Source organism: Blastomyces gilchristii (genome assembly GCF_000003855.2).
Source record: "Blastomyces gilchristii SLH14081 genomic scaffold supercont1.39, whole genome shotgun sequence".
NCBI classification, from domain to species: Eukaryota; Fungi; Ascomycota; class Eurotiomycetes; order Onygenales; family Ajellomycetaceae; genus Blastomyces; species Blastomyces gilchristii.
In genome coordinates, this window is record NW_003101644.1 from 208780 (window position 1) to 216042 (window position 7263).

Below are 7263 nucleotides of genomic sequence, written 5' to 3' on the forward strand. Positions count from 1 at the left end.
GAGTTCAGAGTGAGAGACTCAACATTATTTATAAAATTACAGAGTATTATTATTATCAATTGAGTATTCTAAGATGTCAGTTCTTATACATAGTTCTGAGAGAAATCAGAGTGCTTCTTGACACACTGCTTCAGTAAGTGCTTAAAGAAGTTTATCAGCTTAAGCTGTTATATATTATAATTCATTCAGTGTAGATTTAAGAGAAGTTGAGATATCAGTGTCAGTATCAGTGTCAGTATCAGTGTCAGTATCAGTGTCAGTTCAGAGAGATAGTGTTCTAATCAGAGAAGTATATATAGTGTTATGAGTTATTTCATCTTAATTAACTAATATCTTCAGATCTAGAATTATTACTATTATTATTCTTTAATTATAAATGTATACAGTCAGAGACTATAACATCTATCTGAGAATCTTTAGATCTCAGAGTTTTTCCTATATCTATAGAGTTAACTATTATACATTTATCAATTTCAGATATGTAAAATCAGAAAATTTCAGCTCAGAATATAAAAACTGTTTATAAATTACAGTATTTCAACATCTTCTGATACTTTGAAATCATTTAAAAATATCATGACAAAGAAAAAGAGAACATAGTCTTAAAGATAGACACATTAAATAGATAGATAGAAAAGAACAGAAAGAAATAAGTATAGTAAAGAGAGATCTACAGAATAAGATTTCTGCAGTTTATATCTTAAGCTATATACATATTTTAATACTCTATATAACTGACTACTGTCTCTGTTCTCTCAGATCTACTTCAGAGATTATCATTCTCTCTAAAGAGCTATCACTCATCTAGCTTCTATAACTAGCTTACTTATAAGTAAGATTCTCACTAAAAATAATATCAGAGCTACTTAATTCTAGTTAAGTCTTTAATCTTTCAGCTGTTAATCTCAGTATTTCAGTCTATTAATTGACTGTCACAGTCTTGCTTATATTAATCATCTATTAAGAGTGTCTAGATCTTGTCTCATCTAGATTCTTACTAGACCTGAGATGTTCTAATCAGATAGTTTTTAAATATTGATTTCTCAGAAGTGAGTGTCTAGAGTGAGAGAGATGAGATCTGATCAGTTAAGCTTAATAATGATTTACTATTCTACAGACACTCTAGATCTCAATCACTCTAGTACTGATCTAACTTAAAGTATCTGAGAAGCTGTTAACTCTAAGATCAGTGAGAATTAGTGTATGAGAATCTTCAGAGTGAATATCTTAAGCTTGATAATAATTCACTATAGTGCACTCAGAGGTCTCTGATACTCTTTTATAACTTAACAGTGAAAGCTGTGATTAAGATGACTCTTACAGAGTTTGAACCTGCTCTCTCTTAATATTCATTCCCCGGGGGGAAGGCCGCTAATTGAGACTTCAGAGTAGTGTAGTTAATTACTACGTCACTGAGTCTTCAGATCTAGAAGCTAGTGTTCTCAGTTTATTCAACAGATATCTGTTATATTGAAAGGCATATCTTACTCTTATTATGAGAGAGTATCTGTCATTGAGTTCTGACTGCTGAGACAGTAGTGTATTGTAAAATAAAAGCAGCTTAAGAACTCAGATTATTATATCTATCATTCAGTGAGTTTACAGATAGTTATAAAGTACTTAGAATTCTTATAATCTGTAATTATCTTAAATTCAGAGACACTTCAGAGTTCAGAGTCTTATTCTTCTAAATAGTATACAATTATAAGAAGTTTCTTATTATAGATCTCATAGTTGTATTCAGCAGAGCTCAGTTTCTTAGATATGAAGATGTATAATTGTAAGATATTTTCATTATCATATTACAATATAACTCTCTCTGTAACATAGTCAGAGAAGTCAGCTTCAACAACTATTTTATAATCAGAGTTAAATGTTATTAGTAGAGAAGTGTTAATGAATATCTTTTTCATCTATATAAATACAGCTTCAGTATCTGCTGACTACTGAAATACTGAGTTCTTTCTGATGAGTTCTGTAAGTAATCTCATGATATCTGAGAAGTTTTATATAAATCACTGATAGAAGTTAGCAAATCTGATGAAGCTTCATACATCTTTCACAGTATATAGAGCTTCTCATTCAAGAATAGCAGAGACTTTCTCAGAATTCATTTAAATCTTCTTATCAGCTTCTATGATAAAATCTAGATATTTAATACTCTTGACTTTGAAGTCATACTTGTCAATATCTATTGATAGTTTTACTTCTTGTAATTATTGTAATACTCTTCACATGTGTTCTTGATATTCTTTTTTAGACTTATCAGTGAAGATGAGAATGTCATCAAAATATACAGATATAAATTTATCAAGAAAATCTCAGAGTGCTTAGTTGATATACTTCTGAAATGTACTGAAGACATTGATCAGTTCAAAGAGTGTAACTATTTATTCAAAGAGATTATAATATGTTTAAAATGCTGTAAGTCATTCATCTTCTTCAGTGATACAGATTTTATAAAACATGATAATAATATCTAGTTTTGTAAACTATTGAGCTTGTCTGATGTGAGTTAGAGTTTCATTGATAAGAGATAAAGAATAGCAGTTCTTCTTAGTTAATCTGTTTAATTGTTGATAGTTTACACAGAATTGAAGTCCTTTATCTGATTTCTTTGCAAAGAGAATAGAAGCTGCAGTGAAAGAGTTACTAATATATATAAATCTCTTATTTAACAGATCATTGAGTGTCTTCTGAAGAAGAAGAAGTTCATCTCAAGATATATTATAAAGAGAGTCTTATAATGACTTGAGATTCTTATTATTCTTCTTTTCTAACTTGATATTATGATCTACTTCTGAGCCTTGTAAGAGAAGTATATTTATAATATTATCTTGTCAGAAGATATCTAGGTATTCATGATATTATTGAGAGAGTTTTATATGAGAATCTGTTATTGTAGTACAGGATAACTTCTCTAGAGCTTTCTTGATATCAGTCAGACTGATGAAATAGATTGTCACATGATTCTGCTATCAGTGATCTTTTCAGTGACTTTCTTTTCAGAGTATTTTATAGGTGTTGACAGAGATTCATGTCAGGTTCATAGTCTTATGAATATCATCTTCATGAACTCTATTATTGTTAGAAAATATTAAGCTTCTGTTTCAAGCATTTGATAAGATGTCTTATTTAGATAGTCAGATAAGTTCTAATATAAGATTATAATTGAGATTATCAACTTCATATACATCAGCATCTTCATGTTAATATTCTTTAATATCTATGTTCAACTTTATCATGTAACAGATACAAACATCTTTTAAGTCATCAAATTCTGCAAGAAGTCAGAGTTTTAATAACAGAATTCACTGAAGATTGTAATATCTTACAACTGAAGATTTAATCATTGTATAATAATATAGACTGCTGTCTATCATGGCTTTTATATTATACATATTATCAATCACAGTAGATACAAGAATTACATTCATTGTCATTTTCTCTTCAAATCATTGTCATTCAACCTCTTCAAGCTTCTGTTTGTAAATTTGAACAGAAGTTAATCTTTTCTCTGTTTCATTAGAGTATTCTCATAGTTATCTTCTGAATCTTTCTTCAATACAATGTGATTGATGCAGACAGATGTTGATTCATTCTTTAAGTGAGGAGACATATAGACTGATCAGCAGTTGAAAGTAATGTGTTCTGATCAGTTACAGTTGATGCATACTTCTTATTGACATTAATCAGTGACTTTTTCAGAAGTGATCTTAGAAACTCAGAAGTCTGTTCAGACAGCAGAGACTCTTGCTTATGCATAGACATTCAAGTCTACTCAGTTCATGACATCTGTGTCATTGTTATTATTTCTCAGTGCAGATATATAAGTGACTGAGATGTGATATCTTCTGTTACTATTCTGTATACTCTTGAGCTTGATAAGACAGTCATTCAATGTCTGAAGTTGTACACAGAAACCTTCATAAGTCTGATCTTTATCTACACTTATAAGAGTCTGTAAGAGTTCAAAAGTTAATGTCTTCTTGAGTATACTAATCTTCATTTGATTCTTTCAAGATTGATCATCTACTTCTAGAATCTTGCTGTTGAAGTCAGAGATAAATATTGTGAGAGAAGTGTTTCTCTATCAGATACTCTGTAATCAATCTAATACTTTCTATTGCATAGCAGTGTCTCAGAACAGAATATCAAGATATTTAATAATATTATCAGATATTCACAACACTGGTTCATATACTTCTATTCATAGATGAAACTTCTGTTTCATATATTTCTTCAATTATTCATTGATATATTAATCTTGATTGATTAGTAAACTGATAACATCTTCATCTACACTCAGTTTCATAAGCATTTTCATTCTTTATGATGAGTAGAGAGTGAGATCAGAAGTATTGAAATATACAGAAGTATCTAAGTGTTCTTTCAGCACTTTTGTATTCAATTCTGTAGATGTTGAAATTGTATGAGTTTCTTATTAAGATAATTGTTGAATCTCTTCATATTAACATTGTTAAGTTGCATGCATATCAGCTATTTATTATTATTGCAATTTCAACATTGCTCAGAGTCACTGTGACACTGCATTTATACTCATATTCAAGAGTTCTTTCATATTATCATTAGACATGATTATATCAATCATCAGATATATAATTATATGAATATCTCATACATCTGTGCCAGAACTAGACTGACCGTGTGACCGTGTCTGAGACCAGAATCAAACTTTACAGTTATCATATTGTCTAAAAGCATTACTTCTGATCATGATTTGTATTCATCACATTAATTTCAAATCATGTTATTTCAAATATTAAAGATCTCAGATTCACTTTTCAAATAAAAATCTAGTCTCAGATAAAGAATATATTTGAATTCTTAGTCATATTTTCATTCTGATCTCATTATTGAGAATGGTATTAAATAAGATTATGAAATCACTTCTCATTTATATAATATCATAACATAGGGCTCATTTGTTGAAAATTCAACAGAGAGTGTTATTAAATATTATTACTTTTCTAAACACAGATCATAATTTATATAATTTTAATTATGAAAAAAATATAAATATAAAAAAAAATAAAAACAAAAACAAACAAAACAAGAAAAAATCAGAATGAAAAAAAAAAGAGAAAGAAAAAAAAAAAGAAAAGAAAAAGAAAAAAACAAAAAATAAAAATAAAAAAAATCAAGATCACAGAGTCACAGTATTCTTAAAATACTCACTCTTCAGAGTCTTCATAATATTCATCACTAACTGTGTATTTCTCACAGTGAGAGTAATATGACTGTGATAAGTCATTGTCTTAATATTATCTAATAAATAATCAGTATATATCTGTATAAATGTGAATATTTAGAAAATATACACTTAAAAAGTGTGGTCAGGGTGAACTCTGCTGTCACTTGAATAATATTAAGAATAGAATGCTGAAATCAATGATTTCTCTCATCAATTTTACAGACAAGATGTATGAAGATAATCTTGAGAAATATAAGATTCTCTGACTTCTGATAAAAACAGATCTCATGAAGAGACTCTATTTTCATAATATCAGAGACTGAGTATTATTAAAAAGTGTTACTTTCATACAATATATATACACTTACTGCAATAATTCACTCTCTATGTATGTGACTGAGAGTTACAGCTTTCTCACATCACACAGCTCTTTCTGAAATGCTGACACTGATTTACAACTTATACAGTCTCTCAGTTCAGCATGCACTATGTATATACAGCTCTGTATACTGAGACTGTGTTAGTCATTATAGCCTGATGTAGTACTCACTTTTCACAGGCCATGTTTTATTTAAGAGAGAGAGAGAAAGATGCAACTATAATTTTATTAAGAAGAAATGAATAATTAGTAATATTGAATATAATTTAATTCTTCTGTATTTAAAATTTGATTAGTCTATACTCTTCAATTTGAGAATTTCTAAGAGTGTTTCAATAGTTTTCATATCAGCTTGAACTTAGTAATGAGTTGAAGAAGAAGAGAAAAGAGAAAAGAAAGAAATAAGAATAACTTATCTTTATAATATAAAAACAGAGAATCACTGTAATTATTCTCTCTAGTAACAAAGATCTGTTTTCTACATGTATTTCTTATATAGATTATATAATAACTGTATACAAAGAATATCAACACTGTATGTATTGAATGAAGATAATGTTACTATATAACACTGTAGCTGTTTTCATATATCTCTGAAAGCTATTAATATTTTCTTTGTCTCTTTATATTTAATAAGTCAGTAATATATTTCAATACACTCTCTCTTTTATCATTATTATTATTATTATTATCATCATTATCATTATTATCATTATCATCATTACTATTATTATTATTATTATTATTATTATTATTATTATTATTATTATTATCATCATCATCATTATTATCATTATTATTATATTATTTCTGACTGTCTCTTCTGCCTTCATCTCTCTTCAACACTCACTGAAATTAATCATGTTATTTCTCTTCAAATATTCTGTGATTCTGTGAACTATCAAGGCGCGTGAGTACTGTCACAGATTGAAGAAAGAGAAGAAGAAGATGTTCAAGTGAGAGAAGATAGATTATAAGACATATTATAATATCTTAAAGAGACTCTGTAAGAGAGTAAAATGATAATGATTTTAAGTAACACTTCTGATAGATTTAGACTGAACTAAGTATAGAAATAATGCAGATGATACTATCTGTGAGAGAGTGAAGAAGAAGATAGTGAAGAGTCTTATACAGTAGTGATAAGATCAGAAGAAGTTCTGAGAATAATTTAAGTTCAAGATAAAGAGAGAAAGAGAGAAGAAGAGTGTTACTGTAAATAAGTAGTAGTAGAAGAAGATTAAGAAGATATTAAAGTAGAAGACAAAGAAGTCAAAACTGATAAGTTTTTTATTTATTAAGAGATAACAATTTTTAATAACAGTTCTATTCTCTAATTGATTAGTAGAAGCTGACAGAGAAGAAGAGAATTGAGACCTTGTTCAGATCTTGAATACACTTCATAATTCAGAATATTAAGAAGATAGCTCTGCTCTCTGAGCATGTCAATCTGCTTACTGCTGAGATAGAACCTGAGACAGCAGATCAGAAAATGCAGAATTTTGAGATACAGATTAATCTAGCTAAGAAGAAGCAGTGAGAACTCTTCTCTGAGAAGACAGCAGAGAGAGATTTTAAGATAATTATCATCTCAGATAAGAAGAAGAAGAAGAAGAAGAAGAATAAGAAGTGAATTATAAAGAATAATAAAAAGAATGAGAAAGAGAAG